The following is an 11,584-nucleotide window of genomic DNA, read 5'->3' as shown; positions in this document are numbered from 1 at the left end:
CAGTGCACAGCACACTGTATCCTCCGGATCGCAGCCAGGAAATAAGACAGTCCATAGGCGCATCCGGTTGCCGAGGGCAACTGCACCACCTTATCACGCTGCGGGGTGCCAGGAGTTCGCTCTGCTTGGCTCTGTGTTCCCTCACACAGGCTGAGCTTTTGCAGAGCCGACTTCTCTGCTTGCTGCCAATTCCAAACTGACACACCCCAACCCTATACTGCAGGGTCTTTAACAATCAACCTGTGGCCGTGGAGGAAACGGACCGATCCCAACACCTTCCTGTAGTCCGTTTAAAAAATAAAAGCCCATAACAAGTTTTCATGAACAATGCCTTGGCCAAATAGCTTGACCAGGTCCACACTTACTTTTACTTGCCTTGTGTCTCACAGGCGTCCTGCTGTGAATACAAGGCACTCCTGCGGGTTTAATAGGACTCCGTCCGCATCCTTCCTCACATATCCCCCCACTGTTCAAACTTGTGGGGTTGAACACTTGTCACCATACAGGGGACGCGTGACACGGCATCCACATTTCTCTGCGATTTCCCTGCCAGATGTTCAACGGAGCATTCCTCTCCTTGGCATTTCTCATCCATACCAAATGCAAATGTCACCAAAGGAAATGGTCGACCGAGTAAATAATAACATAGGGATTCCAAGGCTCACTTAATGACAAGGCACTCCTCCACTGCCTCGGCCGGGATGAGTTTCCTAATTAGGTAGGTGACTGGATATTCCTCCCCGTTCACCTCCTGCAACAAGACCCCTCCTAGGTCCACATTAGAGGAGTCTGTCTGTACAATGAAACGTTTCTGGAAGTTGAGATAATGAGGATGGGCTGGCTGCACAGCGCCACCTTCATGGATTGGTACGCGCCCTCCGCTTGGGGGTTCCACGGACTATGAAAATTGTACATTCACACTGAAGTCATCAAAACTATGAATTAACACATGTGGAATTATATACTTAACAAAAAAGTGTGAAACAACTGAAAATATGTCTTATGTTCTAGGTTCTTCAAAGTAGCCACCTTTTGCTTTGATGACTGCTTTGCACACTCTTCGCATTCTCTTGATGAGCTTCAAGAGGTAGTCACCGGGAATGGTCTTCCAACAATGTTGAAGGAGTTCCCAGAGATGCTTAGCACTTGTTGGCCCTTTTGCCTTCACTCTGCGGTCCAGTTCACTCCAAACCATCTCGATTGGGTTCAGGTCTGGTGACTGTGGAGGCCAGGTCATCTGGCGTAGCACCCCATCACTCTCCTTCTTGGTCAAATAGCCTTTACACAACCTGGAGGTGTGTTTGGCGTAATTGTCCTGTTGAAAAATAAATGATGGTCCAACTAAACGCAAACCTGATGGAATAGCATGCCGCTGCAAGATGCTGTGGTAGCCATGCTGGTTCAGTATGCCTTCAATTTTGAATAAATCCCCAACAGTGTCACCAGCAAAGCACTCCCACACCATCACATCTCCTCCTCCATGCTTCACGGTGGGAACCAGGCATGTAGAGTCCATCCGTTCACCTTTTTCTGCATCGCACAAAGACACGGTGGTTGGAAACAAAGATCTCAAATTTGGACTCATCAGACCAAAGCACAGATTTCCACTGGTCTATTGTCCATTCCTTGTGTTCTTTAGTGCAAACAAGTCTCTTCTGCTTGTTGCCTATCCTTAACAGTGGTTTCCTAGCAGCTATTTTACCATGAAGGCCTGCTGCACAAAAGTCTCCTCTTAACAGTTGTTGTAGAGATGTGTCTGCTGCTAGAACTCTGTGTGGCATTGACCTGGTCTCTAATCTGAGTTGCTGTCAACCTGCAATTTCTGAGACTGGTGACTCGGATAAACTTATCCTCAGAAGCAGAGGTGACTCTTGGTCTTCCTTTCCAGGGGCGGTCCTCATGTGAGCCAGTTTCTTTGTAGCGCTTGATGGTTTTTGCCACTGCACTTGGGGACACTTTCAAAGTTTTCCCAATTTTTCGGACTGACTGACCTTCATTTCTTAAAGTAATGATGGCCACTCATTTTTCTTTATCTAGAATTTGTATTATGGCAAGAAAAAAGCAGCTAACAGTCTATTCAGTAGGACGATCAGCTATATAATAATAATCTTTCTTTTTATATAGCGCTAACATATTTCGCAGCGCTTTTCAGTTTGCCCACATTATCATCACTGTCCCTGATGGGGCTCACAATCTAAATTCCCTATCAGTATGTCTTTGGAATGTGGGAGGAAACCGGTGTGCCCGGAGGAAACCCACGCAAACACAGAGAGAACATACAAACTCTTTGCAGATGTTGTCCTGGACAACCCAGGACTCCAGCGCTGAAAGGCTGCAGTGCTAACCACTGACCCACCGTGCTGCTCCACCACAGACTTCTGCACAATACAACTGATGGTCCCAACCCCATTTATAAGGCAAGAAATCCCATTTATTAAACCTGACAGGGCACACCTGTGAAGTGAAAACCATTCCCGGTGACTACCTAATGAAGCTCATCAAGAGAATGCCAATAGTGTGCAAAGCAGTCATCAAAGCAAAAGGTGGCTTCTTTGAAGAACCTAGAATATAAGACATATTTTCAGTTGTTTCACATTTTTTTTGTTAAGTATATAATTCCACATGTGTTATTTCATAGTCTTGATGCCTTCAGTGTGAATGTACAATTTTCATAGTCGTGTAAATACAGACAAATCTTTAAATAATAATAATAATAATAATTTTATTTATATAGCGCCAACATATTCCGCAGCGCTTTACAAATTATAGAGGGGACTTGTACAGACAATAGACATTACAGCATAACAGAAATCACAGTTCAAAATAGATACTAAGAGGAATGAGGGACCTGCTCGCAAACTATGAGGAAAAGGGGAGACACGAGAGGTGGATGGTAACAATTGCTTTAGTTATTCGGACCAGCCATAGTGTAAGGCTCAGGTGTTCATGTAAAGCTGCATGAACCTGTTAACTGCCTAAGTATGTAACAGTACAGACACAGAGGGCTAATAACTGCATAAAGTGTTTGAGAACATGTTGCGAGGAACCTGATTATGTTTTTTGTTTGTTTTTTTTAATGGGCCACACAGGGATAGTTAGGTTAATGCGTTGATGTGGTAGGCCAATCTGAACAAATAAGTTTTTAGGGCACGCTCGAAACTGTGGGGATTGGGGATTAATCGTATTAACCTAGGTAGTGCATTCCAAAGAATCGGTGCAGCACGTGTAAAGTCTTGGAGACGGGAATGGGAGGTTCTGATTATTGAGGATGCTAACCTGAGGTCATTAGCGGAGCGGAGGGCACGGGTAGGGTGGTAGACTGAGACCAGGGAGGAGATGTAGGGTGGTGAGGTGTGTCCAAACTTTTGGTCTATACTGTAGGTTCCTGCTCCCACTTCTCTTTGGCTACGTCCAGCAGACCCCTAGGGTGCCTGCCATAATGTAGCTCAAAGGGTTAAAATCCCATGGAAGCTGGCGGTACCTCACGTATGGCGAACAACAAGTAGGGCAACAACATGTCTCAATGCCTTCCACCCTTGGAGACTACCTTTTTCCAACATGAATTTGAGGGTTTTGTTGAAGCACTCGACTACTCTGTCGGTCTGAGGGTGGCACACTGACGTGCACAACTGATTTATCTTGAGGAGCCTGCACAGTTTCTTCGTCACCTTGGACATGAAAGGAGTCCCCTGATCAGTGAGGATCTCCTTCGGTAGCCCAAGGCGACAGAACATGGCAAACAACTAAGCTTAGCCGAGGTGTGCTGAATTGGAATAGCCTCCGAGTACCGGATGGCATAGTCTACGACTACTAATATGTGTTGGTGGCCCCGGGCAGATTTTAAAATTGGCCCTACCAGATCCATCGCAGTCTGCTCAAAAGGTACCTCTATAATTGACAGAGGCACCAATGGACTCCGGTAGTTCACGGTGGGTGAGGTTAGTTGGCATTTCGGACACATACCACAGTACCCCTGGACCTCAGCGTAGACCCCAGGCCAAAAAAAAGCCATAGTATGCGTTCCTGCATCTTTTTGGTCCCCGAATGCCCTCCCAGCATGTGAGTGTGAGCCATGTCGAGCACCGCCCAATGGTAGGATTGGGGCACTACCAGTTGTTCTACCACCTCATCCCAGATTTTTTCAACCCTGGATAATAACTCCTGGTTGATCACCATACGTGGGAACAACGTCTCCGCACGTGGTTGCTGAGCCACCCCATTTACCTCGATTACTCTTTCCCGTGCTCGGGTCAGAGTGGGATCCTGGAGCTGAGCTGTCCTGAACTTACCAGAGGACACTTCCAGCTCGGGGATCGGTGGGGTCTCCTCGACCTCTCCTGCCAGTACCTCTAAGGGAAACCTATCGGGGTTACACTCTGTCCCTAGGTTGGTGACCCCTACGGCAGGTATCCCTGACTCGAGATCTTCGGGTTCCGCGCACCCGGAATAACATTTATCATGGGAGGGTTAACCCTGGTTTCCCACAGGGACCAGAACAGGGGTAAGTCTCTTCCCTATACAGTCCCATATGGAAGAGTCGTTACCACTCCCATCACATGTCTTATCTCTCCACACGGGGTGAAAAATGTAACGTCCGTGGTTGGGTACTCTGAGTTCCCCATGTATGCATAGCACTCCCACCTTCCGTTCATTGGGGTTGTTCTCAGCAACAAGGGACCCATGTACCAGAGTCACTAAGCTGGGGTTCAGTATCGGCAGTGCCTGTAGTGGCGTTGCAGACTGGCTGGGCATACATGGACACTCGGCAGTCCATGGGTCCAGCTGTCGGGGCAGTTGGCAGCCACATTGTAAGGATTTGGACTGTACATCTGTTCCTAATCGAAGTATAAAAAGGACAGCGCCACACCAGGAAGTGACAGACAGTAGCTTTCTTTATTCTGCCTCCTGCGGCGACGTTTCGGTCCGTGGACCTTTTTCAAGTGCTTGAAAAAGGTCCACGGACCAAAACGTCGCCGCAGGAGGCAGAATAAAGAAAGTTACTGTCTGTCACTTCCTGGTGTGGCGCTGTCCTTTTTATACTTCGATTGTGGACGGGACGGACCCCCTGGTGTGGTCGAGCGCCCTGATGTCCATGGAGACGGTGTCAGTATTGGGTGCGGTCTAACACATTTGATGGATATGTACATCTGTTCCTGTCTGCTGTTGCCCTCAGTTCGGTTACTTTTGCCCTTACCTAAGATGGAGTCACTGGCCTCACGGGGGCCATCTTGCTTCCTGTCAGACTTTCCCTGTTCCTGTCTGTGGTGTATATAAGGGAGCTCTGTATATTACTCATTGCTTGAGTATCTTGTTCCTGGACTTGTGATCAAGCTGGAAGAACTGCTATCTTGCTGGTTCTTCGTTACCTTGGGATACCCCGTCTGTCTCCGGCTCTACATCTCTTCATCGTAAGACTTGTTTCCCTGGATCTGCTCTGCTCTGCACTCCTCTCTGTTGCTGGACTGTTCCCTGCTAAGAGGCCCGGCCTCATCTCCAGGTCTCTAACCCTGACATACTTGGACTTCCACGGTCTGTACACGTGCTTACTGCTTATCCAGCTCTGTCTGCTACTAACCTGCTGTGTCATAGCTGTTTACATGCATACCATCATAAATATTCTTGAACTCTTAACCTGTTGTCTCTCGGCCTCTTTTCTGACCCATGATACTGATCTCCACTGCACTTAGCACTAAGTTTATAACACACATGTCCTGGGCCCTGGCACCGCCAACACTTGATAGCTGCGGTGCGACTGGACCTTGGTGCCGACTTAGGGGACATGGGTCTGCTGTCACTCTCCCTTCGGGATACCCCCTTGGTACGGGCTCGGTCCTGATTGTCCCCAGTAGAGGTATGTGGATTTTTCCCACGTTACTGGGTTGGTGGGGCCCGATGTGACAGCCGTAATGGAGCTGTGTCCCGTATAAAATCCTGAGTGACCATGTACCATTCATTCAGTCCCACCACCTGGTCCAGAGTGCCCGGGTCCCCTTGCCCCACCCAACACTGTATGGCTGCTGGCAGAGCTCTCACCAGCCAGTCGACCACCACCCTTTCCACCATCTGGTCCGGAGTCAAAGTCTCAGGCTGGAGACACCAATTCACAAGCTGCAGCAACTCATAAACCTGAGACCGGGCAGGCTGGGCTTCCATAAAAGTCCATGAAAACACCCATTGGGTTCTCACATAGGTATTAACCCCCAGTCGGGCTAGGATCTCACCTTTTAGCTTAAAAGCTGGGTGTCCTCCTGACTGAGGTCAAAGTAGGCCTTTAGCACACCCCCCCCCCTCCACTTTGGCTCACTGGGCTGTTGGCAGATTCTCCCGCGCTGCTGTGCACTCATAGATGGTGAGGAACGCTTCCACGTCTTCCAGACTGAGTTTCCTCAAAGCGGAGCCAACCTTTTCTCGGGCCCAATGACGTGACTCCAGTAGGGCTGCAATTTTCTGCAGCAACAGGTTATTGGTTTGTTAGTGTTGTTGCTTTGTGAGGACCAGCTGCCTCAGGATTTCCTCCATTTTGTCCGCAGGCCTGGGTTGCAGTGTGGCAGACATAATGAGAGACATGCAGCTGGCATTGGAGTATGCCTCGATTCACACTGCCCGCATTCTCAAACCTACTGTAGTGCAGCGGGGCTGGTTTAGTGTGACAGACAGTGACTACAGGAAAAGTTCACAGCAAAACGTGTTTCAAGTCCCAAACTAACATAGTGCAAAGCACACAGTATCCTCCGAATCGCAGCCGGGAAACAAGACAGTCCATAAGTGCGTCCGGTTGCTGAGGGCGACTGCACCACCGTATCATGCTGCAGGGTGCCAGGAGTTCGCTATGCTTGACTCTGTGTTCCCTCACACAGGCTGAGCTTTTGCAGAGCTGACCATTCTGCTTGCTGCCAACTCCAAACTGACACACCCAAACACTATACTGCAGGGCTTTTAACAATCAACCTGTGGCCGTAGGCCACATGGAAAACCCGGCCGGAGGAAACAGACCAACCCCACTACCTTCCTGTTAAAAAATAAAAGCCCATAACGGGTTTTCCTGAACAATGCCTTGGCCAAATAGCTTGACCAGGTCTATACTTTTACTTTGCCTTGTGACTCACAGGCATCCTGCTGTGAATACAAGGCACTCCAGCAGGTCTAATAGGACTCCATCTGCATCTTGGAGGATATATATCGACCCTCGCATATGATCCCCTCGCTGCCTCACAATATATATATTTTGCAGAAGGGCGTCGTTTGCTGTCCGTCGCAATGCGTCGTTTTGGGAAAAAACGCATCCTGCAAATGTGCCCGCAGGATGCGTTTTTTGCCTATAGACTTGTATTGCCGACGGATCGCGACGTATGGGAACGTTTTTTCATACGTCGCATCCGCCATTTCCTACCGAGCATGTGTGGCCGGGACTCCACCCCCTCCTCTCCGACACTTTAGAATGGGCAGTAGATGCGTTGAAAAACTGCATCCGCTGCCCACGTTGTGCCGAATTTTCACAACGTATGTCGGGCCGACGCTTAGTCACGGCCGTGTACCGACGCAAGTGTGAAAGAAGCCTTAGATGCGATATTTTTTTCCCCTGTTATTGCATTTTATTGCAATGTTGCAACTACCAAAAAAAAGTAATTCTGACGCTTTGATTTTTTTTCTCGTTGCACTGTTTACCAATCGGATTAATTGTTTTTATATTTTGATAGATCGGGCGTTTCTGAACGCGACGATACCAAATATTTGTTGTTTTGATTTTTTTATTGTTTTATTTTGAATGAGGTTTTTGGGGGTGATTTGAACTTTTATTTTGTTTATATTTTTTAAAAACATTTTTTTAGTTGCTTTAAAAGTCTCCTTAGGAGACATAGCAGTAGATGTAGGGGGGACCCGCACTGTGGAGAGCTTTGTGGGTGAGAACAAGCAGTTTAAATTGGATCCTACAATGTATTGGTAGCCACCCAGGGCAGCTCGTACGCTGCAGCCGGCCCCTTGCTCACAGGTATGTATTGGTAGCCAGTGTAATGACTGACACAGAGCAGACACATCCAAGTACCGATTAGCCAGATAGACAACCCTGGCTGCTGCATTATGGATGGACTGAAGAGGGGAAAGTCGAGTGATAGGGATGCCAACTAATAGAGAATTACTGTAGTCAAGGCGGGTGTGGTTCAGGGCAACAGTGAGGGTTTTGTTGTTTCCATGGTGAGAAAGGGGCGGATTCTAGAGATGTTCTTTAGGTGCAAGCAGTGTCCGGAAGGTACGAAACCACAAAGTCAAAACGGGAGAAAAACAGCGACCAACGAGCCTGTCTAGGATTCAACCGTTTGGCAGACTCGAGATAAGTCAAGTTCTTGTGATCAGTCAAGACCACCACGCGATGCTTAGCTCCTTCAAGCCAATGACGCCACTCCTCGAATGCCCACTTCATGGCCAGCAACTCTCGATTGCCAGCATCATAATTACACTCAGCAGGCGAAAACTTCCTGGAAAAGAAGGCGCATGGTTTCATCACTGAGCCATCAGGACTTCTTTGTGACAAAACAGCCCCTGCTCCAATCTCAGAAGCATCAACCTCGACCTGGAACGGGAGCGAAACATCTGGCTGGCACAACACAGGGGCAGAAGAAAAACGACGCTTCAACTCCTGAAAAGCTTCCACAGCAGCAGAAGACCAATTGACCACATCAGCATCCTTCTTGGTTAAATCAGTCAACGGTTTAGCAATACTAGAAAAATTATTGATGAAGCGACGATAAAAATTAGCAAAGCCCAGGAACTTTTGCAGACCCTTCAGAGATGTCGGCTGAGTCCAATCATAAATGGCCTGAACTTTGACAGGGTCCATCTCGATAGTAGAAGGGGAAAAAATGAAACCCAAAAATGAAACCTTCTGAACACCAAAGAGACACTTTGACCCCTTCACAAACAAAGAATTCGCACGCAGGACCTGGAACACCATTCTAACCTGCTTCACGTGCGACTCCCAATCATCCGAGAAGACCAAAATATCATCCAAGTATACAATCAGGAATTTATCCAGGTACTCTCGGAAGATGTCATGCATAAAGGACTGAAATACAGATGGAGCATTGGAAAGCCCGAATGGCATAACCAGGTACTCAAAATGGCCCTCGGGCGTATTAAATGCTGTTTTCCATTCATCGCCCTGTTTAATACGCACAAGATTATACGCACCACGAAGATCTATCTTGGCGAACCAACTAGCCCCCTTAATCCGAGCAAACAAATCAGACAGCAGCGGCAAGGGGTACTGAAATTTGACTGTGATTTTATTTAGAAGGCGGTAATCAATACAAGGTCTCAACGAACCATCCTTCTTAGCCACAAAAAAGAACCCTGCCCCCAATGGCGACGACGAGGGGTGAATATGACCCTTCTCCAAGGATTCTTTTACGTAACTCTGCATAGCGGCGTGCTCAGGTACAGACAAATTAAACAGTCGACCTTTAGGAAACTTGCTACCAGGAATCAAATCGATAGCACAATCGCAATCCCTATGCGGAGGTAGGGCACTGGACTTGGGCTCATCAAATACATCCCGGTAATCTGACAAGAACTCTGGAACCTCAGAAGGGGTGGATGATGAAATAGACAGAAATGGAACATTACCATGTACCCCCTGACAACCCCAGCTGGACACAGACATTGATTTCCAATCCAATACTGGGTTATGGACTTGTAGCCATGGCAACCCCAACACGACCACATCATGCAGATTCTGCAACACCAAAAAGTGAATATCCTCCTGATGCGCAGGAGCCATGCACATGGTCAGTTGGGTCCAATACTGAGGCTTATTCTTGGCCAAAGGCATAGCATCAATTCCTCTCAATGGAATAGGATGCTGCAAGGGCTCCAAGAAAAACTCACAGCGCCTAGCAAACTCCAACTCCATCAAATTCAGGGCAGCGCCTGAATCCACAAATGCCATGACAGAATAGGATGACAAAGAGCAGATCAAAGTAACGGACAAAAGAAATTTCGACTGTACCGTACCAATGGTGGCAGACCTAGCGAAACGCTTAATGCGCTTAGGACAATCGGAGATAGCATGAGTGGAATCACCACAGTAAAAACACAGCCCATTCCGTCGTCTGTGTTCTTGCCGTTCAGCTCTTGTCAAAGTCCTATTACATTGCATAGGCTCAGGTTTATTCTCAGATAATACCGCCAAATGGTGCACAGTTTTTCGCTCACGTAAGCGTCGATCGATCTGAATGGCCAAAGACATAGACTCATTCAGACCAGCAGGCATAGGAAATCCCACCATGACATCCTTAAGGGCTTCAGAGAGACCCTTTCTGAAAATTGCTGCCAGAGCACATTCATTCCATTGAGTGAGCACAGACCACTTCCTAAACTTCTGACAATATATCTCTACCTCATCCTGACCCTGACACAGAGCCAGCAAGATTTTCTCTGCCTGATCCACTGAATTAGGTTCATCATAAAGCAACCCAAGCGCCAGAAAAAACGCATCAATATTACATAATGCAGGATCTCCTGGCGCAAGGGAAAATGCCCAGTCTTGAGGGTCGCCACGTAATAAAGAAATAATGATCTTTACTTGTTGAACTGGGTCACCAGAGGAGCGGGGTTTCAAAGCCAGAAATAGTTTACAATTATTTTTGAAATTCAGAAACTTAGCTCTATCTCCAGAAAACAACTCAGGAATAGGAATTTTAGGTTCTAACATAGGATTCTGAACCACTAAATCTTGAATGTTATGTACACTTAAAGCGAGATTATCCATCAAAGAGGACAGACCTTGAATGTCCATGTCTACACCTGTGTTCTGAACCACCCTGGTATAAAGGGGAAAAGAAAGACAAAACACAGTGCAAAGAAAAAAAAATGGTCTCAGAACTTCTTTGTTCCCTCTATTGAGAAGCATTAGTACTTTGGCCTCCAGTACTGTTATGAACTGGTGATTCAGAACCACAATGGACCTGGTGGTTACGAGCACAGAAAATGACCTGATAGTTGCTAATCACATAGGACGAGCTCTGAGACGTGGGAACTCTGCTAACCGCAATCCCTAATCCTATCACACCACAGTAGAGGTAGCCGTGGAGCGCTCCTGACCAGACCTAGGCGCCTCGGGCACAGCCTGAGAAACTAGCTAGCCCTGAAGATAGAAAAATAAGCCTACCTTGCCTCAGAGAAATTCCCCAAAGGAAAAGGCAGCCCCCCACATATAATGACTGTGAGCAAAGATGAAAACACAAACACAGAGATGAAATAGATTTTAGCAAAGTGAGGCCCGACTTACTAAATAGACCGAGGATAGGAAAGATAGCTTTGCGGTCAGCACAAAAACCTACAAACAACCACGCAGAGGGCGCAAAAAGACCCTCCGCACCGACTAACGGTACGGAGGTGCTTCCTCTGCGTCCCAGAGCTTCCAGCAAGCAAGACAAACCAATATAGCAAGCTGGACAGAAAAAATAGCAAACAAAAGTAACACAAGCAGAACTTAGCTTATGCAGGGCAGACAGGCCACAAGAACGATCCAGGAGAGAGCAAGACCAATACTGGAACATTGACTGGAGGCCAGGAACAAAGAACTAGG

This window comes from Ranitomeya imitator, chromosome 1 (genome assembly GCF_032444005.1).
Source record: "Ranitomeya imitator isolate aRanImi1 chromosome 1, aRanImi1.pri, whole genome shotgun sequence".
Classification (NCBI taxonomy): Eukaryota; Metazoa; Chordata; class Amphibia; order Anura; family Dendrobatidae; genus Ranitomeya; species Ranitomeya imitator.
This window is presented reverse-complemented; position numbering follows the sequence as displayed.